The following is a 15296-nucleotide window of genomic DNA, read 5'->3' as shown; positions in this document are numbered from 1 at the left end:
AAGGATCCTTTCTGCTGGTTGCGCAATTTCCATCTAAAGTCGTCAGCCACACCCTTTCCTCTCTTGGTCACTGCCACCTGTCGGCACAAAACGTCCAACACTCAGCAGTTCTTCATTATCCCTCACAACCAGGACCATCGCTGTTCTGGAGACAAAGCTCTATCACTTTCGCGCTCTGAGAAACAGACACAATGACAGCACTACCCAAAGGTTCATCTCTCACAACCACTAACATTTTCAAGAAGACAAACATCACCTTCAGAATCAAAAATACTGTTCTAAAGTATTTTTTCTAAGATAGGATCTTGCTATTTTGCTCAGGCAGAGCTTAAAACTCCTGAGCTGGAGTGATCCTCCTGCCTCAGCCTCCCAAAGTGCCGGGATTACAGGTGTGAGCCACTGCACCTGGCCTAGGAAAGGACTTTTTGCAGCAGGTAAAGAAGCTGACAAAATTATGCTTAAGGAACTGAATTTAAAAGAAATCAGTATCTGCCATTGGAGAAAAAATTTCTGCCTATTAAAAATGGAAAGAAGATGACAGTCCACCAGCAGGGCAAGTCACAATTTCCCAGAAATGTCTGAAGCAGAGTTAAGTCTGAGGATGTAAAACAAAGTACCCATTAAATCTGAAATTGATGAAGTTTGAAAATCCACAACCGGTGAGGTCCATGCCATTCAAAGACCCGGCTGGATAGCCATCAGGTTCCACATCACACCTGCCCCAGCTTTCCTTGGTGAAGATGGGCAAGATAGTTATTTAATATCATAATCAACCCTGTGGAAGAGCTACTGCCTCAACCTCACAAATAAGGAAGCGAAGTCAGACTGCAGAAGAGCCACTGTCTCACCCTAAGGAAGCGAAGTTAGAGAGAAGCGAGATCATTTTACTTCAGGGCTCTGGAACTGATCACGACACTGTCATGAGTAAATAATCGGCTTAGATCATTTTCATTACTGAAACATATTGTGGTTGGAGCAAACAGGGATTGAATATTTTGTACTGAACTCTCAGTATTTGGAACTTAAATAAAATCAGCCGATTAGAGCAGCAATCAATGAACTTGAATTTATTTCACTGCACCAGCCAATGAGATGTTGATGACATGGAGACAGACAAAAATGTTTTAGGCGATCCTAGAAACAGTCCACTCTACCCAGAAACAAATAAATCCTGCCTACCAAATAGAATAATTGAGGATATTCTCTCTCCCACAAGATCACTATATAACAATTTTCCTACCATCCTACTAAAAATAAGATACGAGATGTTCCAGTAACCATTGGAGACAGTAGGGAAGCTACTGGCCCTCTGATTTGGGAAAACAGCAGGTGAATGAATGAACGATAGGTCAGGGAAACTTTCTGGAGAGCATCTGCTTGTTTGCTGAATGAAGCCTTGGGCCAACCGTGGGAAAATGAACCAAGTTCTAATGTTCACTTTGCCTCACAAAAGCCAACCTTTTATTATGTGGGGATAACTGTATCCTTTGTGTAAATTTAAATGCATTTCCTAGATACTAAACCTGTGCCAACATTTCCCCTCTTCTAGTTACCCTTTCCCCTTTTCATGCAAACCATGTCACCGTTCACAGAACACATCAAAGTAAATGACTGGTGGGTCTCCCCTGCCAGCCTGCCTCGAGGTTACCGCCCCTGCATCCTTGCTTCTGAGGCTCTACTCTGTACCTCTGCTGTGACACCCCTCTTAGCATGTTACCTCCTTGATTTTTCACATATCTGCCTCCCAACCAGAGAGGGGGACTTTGTTATGAGGAATAAATGATAAAATGCCTCAAACAGCAACATGGTGGATAAGGTCAAATGAGGCAAATAATTGATGCTATAAACACCTGTTCCAAAGCAGGACACCATGTAAGCCCGTGACTGGAGGAAGAAGGAAGAAGAAAGGCTGCAGGTTGTCCCCTGGTTGGGGAGGGGCTGGTAGGTCAACCAGTCTCAGGAGGTCAGCAAAAGGAAGAGACCACTGGCCTCCCTTCCCCCCCCGCCCCCACCAGCTCCCTGGGCCACTAGAAGGAAAAGGCAAGGGGAAAATAATGGTGGGGAAGTCCCAGCTTCAAGGGAGTTTTGCAAATGTCTGCTTCCTGAAATTTCTGTTGGGGACAATGAAGCTCTGGGCTCAGGAGAGCACTTTTCACTGAGACTGTGGGAGGGAGAGCTCCATGTGGCTTATCCAGGAACTGGCACTGTCTGCATGCTGTGGGAGGAACTGAGAGCATGCAGTGAATTTCTTTGCAGTTTTGGCTAATTTTGACATAAGCACCTATAGTATCTTCAAGCTGCTGTGCCTGTGTATAGGACAAACCAGACCTCACTCCACTGAAAACTAATGTTTCAGTCGCCATGCGTGCTGGACATTCTAATGCTTGTGTTCAGCTCGCGTTTTAGTTTAAGAATTTACTTTTCTCACTTGAAAGGATGTTTTACTTGTTTTTAACTCCTCGACCAAACAAGCCCTTGCAAATTGGGTCTCATCAGGTCTCATGTTAAAGAAATAAGATAAAGTAGCCTTTCAGAAAGACTGTTATAAACATGAGAGAGATAATTATAAGGTATCAATTGTGAAACTGATTAGGTTAATTGTTCCAGGCAGTATATGGTGTTGCACTGTGTTTTAATTAAACTCATAATCCTAAAATGTTCTGCCAGGTGGGATATGAAGTAACCAGAAGAAAAGATTCTGAAAGCTATTTAAAATCAAGAACAAAAACACATAAAGTTTCTTATCCCATAGACCCTTTTACGAATAGTGATGTTTCAGTGCATATCATAAATACCAAATTTATATGGAAAACATACACACACACACTAAATATTTAAAAGAAGAGACAATGATTCAACAAACAGAGATCTTGCCATGGCCAGGTGATGGTGGATGGCTTTGTGACAGGGCTAGATCCTAAACAGGCAGGTGCAGAAATTCCTCAGAATGCCAAAATATACTGCATCTGCCCATGATTACAGCCAGTTCCCAGGGACAAGGCACTGCATAGCCTTAGAGGTCCTAAATGAGTGTAGGTACTCAGAAAATAACAGTTTTTTAACCCACTGTTCTCAAATAATGTGCAAACGTTTATGAAACTGGAATTGTAGAAACTTGACAAAAAAGTGACCTGTTCAATGGAACTATGAATTAAATTGTCATAATTGACATGTAAATAATACCATAACTTTGACAAAGCACTTTCATGAATATTTTTCTTATTCTAGATACCAAATGCATTGAAGGGAATATAAATAAACTTGCTGAGACTTAGCCCAGATCTCTGCTACCCTGGTGGGATTTTTCTGTCTTTGATTAGATACAATAGTATTTGATGTATTCTTTCATCCCTTTGACCTTGCAAGTAATATTAGGCAACAACCACATCTTTGTCATACATTGACAATTTTGCTCAAACATTATTATATATGTAAATAAGAGTCTAAGTCCCTCCTTTCCTTGGAAAGTCCTCATTTTACTTAGATTACTCAAGCAACCATCAAGTTCCACCTCTTGGGCATAGCAAACAATCTTGGCAAACTCTGGAGTGGCTAATTTTACCATCCTGCAGATGAGAAAATGAGAGTCACTGGCTCATACCTGACATTGCTGCCGTCTTCGAAACTCAAGACTTTCTGGTTCCAAGACCTCTAGACTTTGTCCTTGCCTTCACATTGGATGGCACCCAAACAACAAAAATATTAAAATATTGCAAAATGTTAATTTATACCACTCCTTAAGCTATTCTTATAAGGCAGGTCTAGTGGTGATAAGCTTCCTTAGCTTTTGTTTATCTGAGAAAGTCTTTATCTATCTTTCATTTTTGAATGACAGAATTGCTGAGCGTACTATTCTTGATCAGAAGGTATTTTTTTCTTTCATCAGTTTGGCTATATCATCACACTAACTTCTAGCCTGCAAAGTTTCTCCTTATAGTCTTATGAGAGTTCCTTTGTACACAGCAAGTCACTTTTTCCCACTACTTTGAAAATTCTCCCTGTCTATTGGCAATTTGATTATAATGTGTGTCAGTGTGGGTCTCTTTGTATTCATCTGACTTGCTGTTTGACTTCTCAGATTGAGGTTTCTATTTCTTTCTCCATGTCTCAGAAGTGTTCAGCCATTATTTTCGTGAATCAGCTTCCTGCCCTGTTCTCTTCTCCTTCTTGAACTCCAGTAATGTGTGCATCCACTTGATGGTGTCCCACAGGTCCCTTAAGCTATCTCCACTCTTATTCCTTATTAATTTTTTCTCCTCAGATTGATTTCCAATGCACTCTCTTCAAGTTTGCTGATTCTCTCTTCTGATTGATATCATTTGCTATTGAAGCCCTCTATCGAATATATTAGTTCAGTTGTTTAGCTCTATGATTTCTGTTTAGCACTTTTCAATATTTTCTCTTTGTTGAAATTCTCACTTTGTGCATGCATTGCCCTCCTGACCCCAGTGAGCATTTTTATCACTGTTATTTCAAATTTCCTATTGGGCAAATCACTTATCTCCATTTCATAAGGGTCAGTTTCTAAAAATGTATCTTGTTCTTTTATTTGGAACATATTTCCCTGTCTCTTTATTTTCCTCAACTCTCCATGTTGGTTTTTGAGCATTGGATAAGACAACTACCTCTCCCATTCTTGTCAGAATGGCCTTCTGTAGAAGATGGACCTCACCAATCAGCCTGATCAGAGGTGCCTTTCAAAACTTTGTGCTTGTCTAGCTGCTCTCTTTGCTCATAATGGCCCTTATGAGATTGGCGTGGGCAACATCCTGTCAACCCCACAATAGTCAGGAAAGAAGCTGGTCCCTCAAGACACAGCTGGGACAGCTGGAGTGGTAGGTGTGTGCTCCAGTATTTTTGATCCTCAGGGAGAAGCTGAGAGCTGGAGTTTATCTCCCACTTATTCTGCATTAAGCCTGGGAGAGGATCTGTGGCAAATGGCTGCACACTCATTCAGACCACACATTCTGATCCTAGGTGGTGCAGCCACTGGACACACTTGCACACCTGTTTAAAACTGACACATTTGTTCTCTGTGATCGAGGGAGACTTGTGAATTCCAGGTACCTTTTGCTTCCAAAGCTAGGCAATTTAGGAGGCAGTTCCTCAGGTGGGAGCTGTAAAAGTTGGGATAACCAATCTGTGGGGAAAAAAAAAAAAAAAAAAAGAAAACTTCCAGGGAGAATCTGGATTTATTACTAGAATGAGCCAGGGAAGAAAATGTAAAAGTTCACCAATTCCTGTTCAGGCTCCTTCACACCCTCTTGTTTATCTGCCCTGTAGACTCTCAGATGCAGGCTAGTGAAAGTCTGACCCTCAGGTATGTGCAGAAAATCCCCTCCCAGGAAGAAAATGGGAGCCGTGCATTTTAGTCTCTTCTCTGCACTAATTCTGGGGTGCGTTGTCCCTGAAAAGTCCTCAAAATGCTCCCTTAAAACCACCTCTTTGCTCTCTGTGGTCTAGGAATGCTCACAAACGCCCAGTCCCTTTTGCTTTTAGAGCTAGGTGACTTACAAAACAAAGCCTCCAGGAGAACCACAAAAACGGGAGCACCATATCTGTAGTTGAAGCCTTTCACTCCTCAGGAGTGGTTGGGAGCTGGGGGTTCCTTTTTGATTATATTACACAGGGCTTGGGGAGGGACTTGTGCCTGGATATGGCTCATCTTTTCCTACGTGTTTTGATGCAGATGTTTTCTCAGTGACCCATGGTGTAGGAGTGTCTCAGCCAGTTTCTGAATTCTCCCAGAGGAAATGTTCCACATGTAGATGCTTATTTAGTGCACCTATGGGAGGAGGTAAAGCCAGAAGCCTCATTCTGTAACTCTCCCGACACCCTTCCTCCTGCTGTATTTTTCCATTAGTGGAATAGGGGCCTCTAAGCAGCATTTTTGTCTGTCTGTGTGGTTTGTTGTTGATGCTGTTGTTTGTTTTTGCTTTCTTTCTGATAAGACAGGTGGTCCTACACCAGCAAACATTTAGGCAATGCCTACAGTGTGCCAAGGACTGCAGTAAACCCTCATATGCTTCTTCAGCAATAGTATCTCTTTAGTACAGAAAAAGACAAGATTCAGCTGATCATTTTTTTTTTCCTGTTGGGCAAGAAAATATTTAAGGCTTTATCTTCAGCTTACTCATATCTGGGAAGAGTGTTATCTTAAATCTTTCTTTTCTTGGTTAAAAAAAAAAAAAAGTAGCCATGAAAAAGATTTCCATAACCCTTAGGTTTAATTTGTTCTCAGGTTAGTAATAGGTGGTCTGTTGAGAATCCCCTTACTAGAGTCTACCAAAAGAAACACTATTTATTCTTTTCCTTCTATTTCTATGGTCAGCAAATCGGTGTTAAGAGTACCATGTAAGGAAATATATTTTATTTGCATTAATTTTAAAAAGTTATCCAACCTCGATGCAAATGTCTGCAATAACCCATTCCTATGGCATGGAGGTGGTTTTGTGGTTAAAGGATATGAGGATATGTGGCCTAATTTTGTCCTCACACAAGTGACATGGAGTTGGCTTTGTGTTTGTGTAAAAGGGAGCTGATGGGAGACTGAGCAAGGCGAACCCCAGGCCTGCTCAAGGAAGCACACGCTTCCCCAGAGAAGTGCCTGGACACGCAACTGATCCACTTCCAGTTTCTCAGAGTTGGAATGGGAGAACAGGTCCCATCTCATGGAGTCATGAACGCCAACCACAGAGGTGACTTAAGGCTTCCACGGCCAGCCTGTCAGTGGTGCAGCCCCTCCCGGGAGTCCCTCTGCTCTGCTGACCGCTGGACATTACCTCCCATGAGCAAGGGAGGTCCTCTGTGGTTGGCCTACCCTTTCCTTTCATTTCTTCCCTTTCTTGCTCCTATTTTCATAGGGAGCAAGTTCAGTCACACACCCAGGTAAACTTGTAGTAAGCATCAACCAAATACCCTGAATCTAAAATAAAAGTATAAATATATCTAAATATTTCAGTTCTCAAGTTTCCATTCACTTTTAGCAACTAGTGACTTGTTTCTTCTAACATACAGAATATCTGATACTCCAATCAGGATTATTATTTAAAAGCAATGTTTATGGGATCCTATCATGTGACATGCCCCGAGTTAAGTATTTTACAAATGCAATTTCATATATTCCTCATGGAAATCGGAGGAAAAGGTGACATCAGCCCGAATAAGGAGCCCGAGGCCAACGAAAGGGGCCCGCAGCCCTGGTCACAAAGTCAACCAGATCAAAGCCAGCCTTGTCAACATGAATATCCACATGCTTTCACTGAAAAGTTTTGTTTTCTCACAGACCCAACTTCCCTGACTTATATTATTGTTTTGTGCTGGGTACCTAAATCATATTTCTTCTTTGCCAAGGCAAGAGTGAATTTTCACTGAAAATAAAGACAAGCTGACTTGAGTGCAAATCTTGAATCAGGTTAAGAGAAATGCCACCTATTATGGTCAAAACCTTAAATATATACAATTTTTATATTTCAACTATACCTCAACAGAGCTGGAAAAATAAGATTACTACAACCTCAGCATCAATGTTTCTACCCAATTCCAGTGAAGAACACATGATCCTTTAGACAGATAAAAGGGGCACTAACTTTCTCCCTAGTAATGTTCATTTTTCTTCTGTATTTTCCCTTTATCTCAGTTGTCTTGTTTACTTTTACATAATTTTATCATAACAGGAGCTCCTCTTGGAATAAATATATATATGACAGATATGACAGCAACAACTTCTGGGAAGCAACTTGCTGATCAAATGACTATATATATATAGAATTCTGTTCAGTTAATGCCATTTTGGTGCTTAATGTGTGAAAGAAATATTTGAGGAAAGATGGCTGAATATCAAGGCATTTCTGTGTTCTAAAGCTCCACAGTAAATAATGAACTCACAAATTAAAGCCACCTAAGGGGAATATTTGAGTCTGAATTGAAGGCAAATGACATGTTGATTGAGAAGTACTTTCAACAAAAATCAATGAGAATAAAAGTGTTCAAGGGAGCAGAAAACTCAATGGATCCCCTGGAGGACCACACCCTCCAGTTCCCTCGGAGATGGATCATTTAGCTCAAACTTCTTATTATCAATTACTGAGTAATATCATTGAGATACACTAAGATACAGTTTCTGTCTGCTACATTAAGTATTAATGTCCCCACCCAAATCTCATGTCGAATTGTAATCCCTAATGTTGGAAGAGGGGCCTGGTGGGAGGTGACTGAATCACCAGGGTGGATTTTTCCTTGCTGTTCTTGTGATAATGAGTTCTCAGAGCAGCTGGTAGTTTAAAAGTATGTAGCATCCTCCTCTGCCTTCACTCTCTTCCTCCTGCTCCAGCCATGTAGGGCTTGCCTGCTTCCCCCTCGCCTTCCACCATGATTGTAAGTTTCCTGAGGCCTCCCCAGCCATGCTTCCTGTACAGCCTGAGGAACCATAAGCCAATTAAACTTCTTTTCTTTATCAATTACCCAGTTTGGGGCACTTTTTGAGAGCAGTGTGAGAAAAGACTAATGTAACACCTTTCATCCACCAGGTCAGCACCATTATCCAGTAGATACTTGGGACCAGCTGATCTAGTTCATTTGTGGGATTATCATTGGGTCTTTATTTTCTATCTTCACAAACTATAGTAAGATTTAGCCAAATATTATATGTAACATATATTTATATAATAAATATATAATATATTTTATATGATTAATAATATATATTTTTATATATAAAATTATATTTATACAATTTTTGAAATAGATGCACTTATTGGAATATATATATATACACAAGAGCACCTATTATTTCAAAAATTATGTGAAAGTAAACAAGAAAACAGACAAAGGGAAAATAGGATAGAAGAAAAATGAACAGTACTAGGGAGAAAGTTAGTGCCCCACGTATCTAAGGGATCATGTGTTCTTCACATGAATTGGGTAGAAACATTGATGCTGAGGTTATAGTAACCAAATCTTATTTTTCCAGCTTTGTTGAAGTATAATTGTATCACTGAAAAATAAAAATCATATATATTTAAGGTGAACAACTTTACATTTTATATGCATGTACTCCGTGAAGTAATTACCATGCTCAAGCCAATTAACATATCCATCCCCTCACATGGTCACCATGTCCTGGTTTTTGGGGTGAATAATTATGTTTTAAATGGCCATTTGTAAAGAAAGCAATGTCTGTGTTAGCATATTCATAGACCTCAATGGAATCCATGATTACAATTTTTGGGAAAAAACCCATTTTCTTTATCAGATTAACTTGAGACATCATCATCTTAGAAAAGCTGCTAGTTGGCTTGAACATAAAAATCAAAAAGAAGTACGTTCCCGGGGGAAAAAAAAAAAAAAAAAAAAAAGAAGATAGAAGTGAAACCTCAGGAAAATAGATTCAAAACATGGGGGGAAAGCACATATAGGAAAACCATAAATCTTCTCCAGCCCAACATGTGGGCAGGACATGAATGAGATAAGTGGGACAGGTGGAGATCGGTTTGAATTCTAAGACTTTTCAGCTTCTTCGTGTTGTCCTCTAAATAGGAATCTTTTCAGGCGAGAAACCCAGTAAAATTTGGCAGACGGCATTCCAAAGACACGTGGTTCTGTGGCAGTTACATGAGGAACCAAAAGTGAGCTGAGAGCCAGGTTCTCCTGGTCTGACTGACCCCTCTCACAGGCTTTGATCCTGCCACCCTGAGGCAAAGAGGATGCTCAGACAGGTCCCCAAAACCTCTCCTGAACTGAGTTGAGGGGAGCGGGGGATAACGTACAAAGTACAGAAAAGATACAGAATGGCAAAAAGTGGGAAGATCACAGAAGTCTCTCTCCTCTGAGGTCTTCCATGCTGCTCTGTCTCACGTCCCCTTAGAAAACGCAGCTCTCCCTTCAGAAACGGCACAGCTTCAGGGAACAGACAACCCTTTGAATGATAGCATTATCAATGGAGAAGGGAAATACTGAGAGGGAAATTACCTAATAAGTAGAATCCTGTAGTTCAATAACGTACACTTTAATAGCTTAAAAAGTAAGCTCCATACGGAAACTGATGCTCGTCTTTGGGGAGTGTCTTAGACACGTATCAGGGTTAAAGAACACACATGCCAGACATTACTACTCATAACCATGTCTGCAGCCTAGAAAATAGAATTAACTGGACTGCTGCAAGTACCACGTCACCCATGAAGGAATCTGGACGTATGAATAAAGATGCCTCCCCCTCACCCTTCAAAAAACCGTTACTTACTGAAAGACACATTCACACAGCCCTTTCCCGTAAACATTCCCGATGCTTCCCCTTTGAGGAAAATGGCAGACAAGGATAGTGTAGACAAATTCCTCCTACAAACAGCTAGAAATGCTGTTCCTTCAGTGGTTTGGTTTTTGTTTGCTTCTTTTGTAATTCTTGAAAGACCGTGAAGTCCTCAGTCGCAGGAGAGAAGGTTGGGGCAGGAAGAGCTGAGAATGTCAGCTGGGCCAGGCTCACTGGGCTATGTGGCCGACCGATATGTGCTAACAGATGAGCACAGGGTCCTAGGGCCATAAAGGACAGGTCAGCATCACACGCCAATTAGAATGGGGCCGAAGTCCAGACCCTGGCAACCTCCACTGCTGGCGGGGATGTGGAGCAACAGGAGCTCTCACCCACCGCTGTGGGAACACAAAATGGGGCGGCTGCTGTGGAAGACACTATGGCTTCTTACAAATCTAAATAGACTTATTCCATACAATCTGGCAGTCAATTGTAATGAGTTGCATAAACCTATACAAAATGATCATTTTTAAAATATATAATTGTCTCAAAATAAATAAAAACAACTAGTCCTATAACTTTTTATGAAAGCAAACCACAAAAGCTCTAGATCACATTACAAGTGATTTCCACCAAACTTTCAAGGAAGACATAATCCATGATCGATACCCAAACCAGACATGGTAGAACTTTAATTACAGGAAAGATAAATGCAAACATTTCCAATAAAACACTTGCAAATATGTCGGCAACGTTTATTTATACATATGTCATGAGCCCAATGGTTTAACAATAAAGCATTCATGAATATAATTTAATACATTAACCAGACTAAAAGAGAAAATAGGAAGATAAGTATTGCAGTAGCTCTGCTAAAATACTGAAGAAATTTAACAACTATTTGTCACTTTTAAATGAACACAAGCAACTTAGCCACTAGGAGCAGGAAGGAACTCAATTATCCTAACAAGTGGAACCACCAAAAGCTTACCAGGAGCCTCACTCTAGCCAAACGTCAGAAACATCCACCAGGTGTGCCTGCTGCAATGCTCTGTCCTCTCGGCTATTGCACTGGACGTTTAACCTGAGAATGTAACATGAAAAATAAAACTCACGAGAATTATAAAGAAGGAAAGGAAATTGTTATTTGCAGGCAAGATGGTCATCGACATAGAAAAGTAAAGCAGATCAAACGTCATTGGCCGTAATGACAGAGTGAAACAATGACAAGGACAACGCCATCCCAGAGTCGTCAGCCGAGTCACATGCATCCGCTGTGTTCAAGAACGCAGAGACCTCTGTGTGCACACAGAGCGACACAGGGGCCCCAGGAGAAACTTCACAGCCTTTCCAGAGAGCAATTCGGCAATCCCTGCTGAAGCTGGTGCATCATTTCTTCCACCCAGCAGTTCCACGTTTACAAACTCCCATAAATATTCACAAAGACATATTAATAAAGATGTCTATTGAATTCTACTTACTGTATCAAAATTAAAAACAACGTAATTATTTCTCAGTAGAAAAATATAGAACTACTTAGGCAGATAGAGGGCTGGGCGTGGTGGCTCACGCCTGTAATCCCAGCACTTTGGGAGGCCGAGGTGGGCAGATCATCTGAGGTCAGGAGTTCAAGACCAGCCTGGCCAACTTGGCAAAACCCTGTCTGTACTAAAAATACAAAAATTAGCAGGGCGTGGTGGCAGGCGCCTGTAATCCCAGCTACTCAGGAGAATGAGGCAGGAGTATTGCTTAAACCCAGGAGATAGAGGTTACAGTGAGCCAAAATCTCGCCACTGCACTCCAGCCTGGGCAACAGGGCAAGAATCTGGAAGGAAGGAAGGAGGGAAGGAGGGAGGGAAGGAAGGAAGGAAGGAAGGAAGGAAGGAAGGAAGGAAGGAAGGAAGGAAGGAAGGAAGGAGGGACGGAGGGAGGGAGGGACAGAGGGAGGGAGGGAGGGAGGGAGGGAGGGAGGGAGGGAAGGAAGGAAGGGAGGGAGGGAGGGAGGGAGGAAGGGAAAAAAGAGACAAGAGAATGTTATGTACCAACTTCAAACAAGACAGTGGTAAACTCTGGAGTAGAAGAGAGGAAGGGCGTCCAAATTTAACGACCTCGAATATTTAAGTGAGCGCACATGTGCCTGTGCGTTTCCCTGTCACATGTTTTTCTGAAGCGTTCTAAGTGTTTTAAATTTTTAATTATAAAACTATAAAACTAAGATAGATCGATGCATAGCAAACACAGAAGGGAGAGGAGGAGAAATGGAGGGAAGAGAAATAAAAAGAAGAGAGTACCCCAGCAAAAATTTCCAAAATTATCCTGTAAAATTTACAAAGTGGCACAGTTGTTCTTGATTTGGCTATATATACAGAGAGAATAAGCTCATCTGTGTTGATAAATAATATATGCAGTCATGTTTGCTTTCATATGTATCAGGACTGATTCACAGGTTATTTTTAACTAGGTATTTCCTCAAATGTCTCTAGTCCTGCCAGGTGGACTAATAGGAACACATCTAGCAGAGGCTCTGACGTGATTTGCTTTGATTTGTTTACACTTTAGGTAATATTGGTGAAGCGCCTGTTGTGGGCCAGGCAGGACTCTCAGAGCAAAGGTGCAGCTGTGAAGAACACAGGCGTGCTGCCCTCATGGCACCACGGCACCTAACACCAAGGACTCCGTGCGTTAATTGCCACATGTTTGCAATTGTGCGGTAGGTTTACCGGAAAACAGAGTTAGTGAGTGTAAACATTTCTTCCATGACCCTGTTCACGTTCACTGTTTTGCTCAGTAAATCTTTTGCTCATGGATAATCCTAAACAAAATTTACGTTGGTGCCAAACTAAGTTATCTCACATTTCACGGTAAAGGGCCCAAAGAAAGTAAGACTGTACCAGCATTGTGTAGATCAGTCAATAACGTGAACTCTTGCTGTAATAAATGTAGTATCCACCCACTGACGGACTGCTTGATTCCAACCCCTAGTGAGCAGCTCTTCTGTGCACTGACGGCACTAAGAGGCAGCGGAGCCCAGGGCTGGGTGGTCTCAAATGCTCGGGGAATGAGCGATGGAATGAATGAATGAATGGTGTCACTGCTTGGATAGAGGCAAGATGCATTTTCTCAAAACACTGTAAAGCTGGTAGCAATGGTGTAGACATGGAACATTTTTTAAAAGCTTGCTTATGGCCGGCACAGTGACTAACACCCATAATCCCAGCACCTTGGGAGGTCGAGGCCAGCAGATAGCTTCAGCCCCAGAGAGACCAGCCTGGGCAACATGGTGAAACCCCATCTCTACTAAAAATACAAGAACTAGCCGGGCACGGTGGTGCGTGCCTATAATCCCAGCTACTCTGGAGGCTGAGGCATGAGGATTGCTTGAGCCTGAGAGGCAGAGGTTGCAGGGAGCCCAGACTGAGCCACTGTACTCGAGCCTGGGTGACAGAGGGAGACTCTGTCTCAAAATAAATAAGTAAATATAAAAATAAAAGCCTCCTTGTACTCAGGTAGCCTAGTTGACAGATAAATAGAAGGACGTGGGTTTTTTCTTTGTTTTAATCTTAAAAAAAAAAAAAAACAAATATGGAAATACATACCTGCAAGTTTTCCTCTATTTGGGCAAAAGAACTGAAGCCATACTGAAAACAGCCACTCTGTGACAGCAAACGGCAGCCTGGAGGTGGGGTTGGAAGGTGCCCACATCTGGAGCAGGCTCTGCTGATGCAGGCCCCACCCACTTGGTGGAGCTGAACCCACCTGCTGAAGCATGTCCCTGGGTTCCTGTCCCTCTGGCAGGCTGCAGCCTGGCTGAGGCTACCACAACCAGCATACAATCCCTTTCCCAAAGAGCAAGAAGGTCGGTGCTGGACCCAGGCTCCCTTCTGTGCCACCAGGGAGCTTTGAGGTCGCTGGTGCCAGAGCTCCAGAAGATTGTCTTATTTTGCTCCTTGGTCTACACGCTGTTGCTGTCCCCACTGTCCTGACATCCAGTCTGGCACTTCCTCAGCACCTGCCTGGGAGGCACTCTCTGCCTCATTAGCGAGCTCACCTGGGCTGGGTCCTGGGTGCCGTCCCTCCTGTCTGGGCCTGATTTCTGCCAATTGGAGGGGAGTCCTGCAATATCAGGATTTACCTGCTCAAATACCACCTGATTCTTAGTTTCTCACTGAGTGGGGGCTTGGAGACCCGCCATCCTCACTAGTATGGTGATCTGTTTCTTTAAACGTTGTTAATGGCTTGACTAGCATATGGGAATGAAGAGGAAACAGACAAATGGTGAGGGCTGCTGTTACAGCCGCGTGTCTGAAGTGATGGTGCAGCCTCTGCTATCACTGAACCAGGAGAAGATCTCTAATGGACTTGAGATTTCTACAGACTGACTTGGACAAGGAGCCATGAGTGGTCAGTGCAGAAGGCCAAGGGCAAGGGGTGTGTTTATTCCCAGACACTCACCTGATGGGCACAGCTGCGTTCAGCCCTCAGCACATCTAAAGGTTAGGAGCAGAGATTTTGAATTTGCTAGTAATCAAAATGAGAAAGACAGAAATTATAATGCCTTAAAATTTTAGATCCTAGAAGTAGCTTAGAAAACCTTTGAACTACATGATTCTACCTGAAAAACAAAGACCCAAGAACCTTTGGGAGAGGATTCTTGTGGGAAAGAGCAACATACAAGACGAAACCCAAGCCTGTGACAAAGGGGTGTGACTGGGGGGTGTGACTGGGGAGTGTGACCAAGGGGTGTGACTGGGAGGTGGGGGCCACAGTGGGGGAAAGCAAAGTCCCCTTGCGCACGTGAATGGAGCTCAATTTGAGAACTGCTGACCCAACTTTTACAGAGAAGAAAACAGGCTCAGAAAAAGAAAAGCCATTTGTCCAAGGGTGTGGTATTAGTCTGTTTTCATACTGTTATGAGGACTGCCTGAGACTGGCTAATTTGTAAAGAGAGAGGTTTAACTGCCTCACAGTTCAGCATGTCTTGGGAGGCCTCAGGAAAGTTGCGATCGTGGCAGAAGGTGAAGGGGAAGCAAGGTGCCTTCTTCACAAGGCA

This window comes from Chlorocebus sabaeus, chromosome 8, assembly GCF_047675955.1.
Source record: "Chlorocebus sabaeus isolate Y175 chromosome 8, mChlSab1.0.hap1, whole genome shotgun sequence".
Lineage (NCBI taxonomy): Eukaryota > Metazoa > Chordata > Mammalia > Primates > Cercopithecidae > Chlorocebus > Chlorocebus sabaeus.
Note: the sequence above shows the minus strand (reverse complement) of the source record.